Here is a 1,465-nt window from a genome sequence, read left to right as displayed (position 1 = left end):
CCTGACAGGGCATCACAGTATGGTGAGGGGCGTAACATTTCTGTCACACGCTTGAGGTATTCGACCAATCACAACACACTGGATAGCTGGCCAATCACAGCACACCTCGTATTTTTAGAACGATGAGCTGTATAAAAATCGACGCGTTTCAGAAAGGCGGGGCATAGAGGAGAAACAATAATGTACAGTATGTGGAAAATAATGTGTTTTTTGAACCTTAAACCGCATAAACACATTTCATTACACCAAATACACAAAATAATGTTCTTTTTAGCAGCATCATATGACCCCTTTAAGGAAACTCCAAATGCAGAGTTGCTGATTCTTACCTTGTCGATTAAGGTGGAACTGTGTTTCTTGAGTCATGGCAGCTGTTGATTGACAATCCCACTGTTAAATTTCTCAGCAGTGGAAACGCTGGGAAAACAAGAACAGACAAGAATATATAATCAAGTGCTGTTGTTGTTTAGCTGATAAAATGTATTATATATTACTCAATGACAAAGTATTGCAACCAGGGCTGTGCTATTAATCTTTTCTTGTTCAACAAGAAACTGTTACAGTTATGTTTTTCACCAAATTGCAATCTGTATTCCATCAAGCCACTTCAATCAAACCTCATATAAACAAAAATATAAAACTAGACAGGTGTAGGATGAAGGTTTTGTGTCTGTTTATTTATGATTAACAAAGATTCATTATCTTTTCATATACTGCCCCCTACTGGAGATATGAAATGTAAGCAATCTCATGTAGTTTTGTAATACACCACCCAAAGAAAATGAGAGGCTGAAAGAATGAGAAAGACAATGATAGTAAAAAACATAAAGGGGTTGTTCAAAATTTTGTATTTTTTGATCTTTTGGATCAACTGGTTTGAACGATTTGCTCATGATTGGACTGATTCGGTTCTTGCATCTATTCAACAAATGAAGCTATAATATAAATTAGAATAGAAAGCATACAGTGTTTTATGACACTGTTAAAGTGCTTTTATGGTGCTTTTTTCATCTATTTTTCTTATCGAAAGGTCCAGTCCCCTTGCATGGAAAACATTAGTGGCAAAGTGCTAAAAAGCTGTTGCCATCAGTTGAAAGGTGTATTAACAAAGTTATTTCAGATTTTGCTGCAAGTTGGCTTTGTACCATCCAATGGGACCAATGATTTTCGTCCTATTGCATTGACCTCTGTGTTGTGTAAAACTATGGAAAGGGTCATTGTTAAACATATAATGTCACCAGCCAGATTAAGTCTCAACCCACTGCAATTCGCGTATAAGCGAAATAGAGGTACTGATGATGCTGTGTTAACCATGATGAATTATGTAACTCATCATGTGCAAAAACCTAATGCATATGCCAGAATCTTATTTTTAGATTTTACATCAGCATTTAATACAATGAGGGTCGATATTTTGCTTGAACGATTGATATCTATGAGTGTCAAAGGGCACTGTAAGGGTGGT

General features: G+C 36.2%; 1 pseudogene; it reads right to left on the bottom strand.

Annotated features, from left to right (window-relative positions):
* LOC107693852 (KN motif and ankyrin repeat domain-containing protein 1-like) overlaps positions 1 to 1,465 on the bottom strand; it is an 18,324-nt pseudogene that overhangs the window by 10,794 nt on the left and 6,065 nt on the right.

This window comes from Sinocyclocheilus anshuiensis, unplaced genomic scaffold, assembly GCF_001515605.1.
Source record: "Sinocyclocheilus anshuiensis isolate Anshui unplaced genomic scaffold, SAMN03320099.WGS_v1.1 scaffold1392, whole genome shotgun sequence".
NCBI classification, from domain to species: Eukaryota; Metazoa; Chordata; class Actinopteri; order Cypriniformes; family Cyprinidae; genus Sinocyclocheilus; species Sinocyclocheilus anshuiensis.
This window is presented reverse-complemented; position numbering and strand designations above follow the sequence as displayed.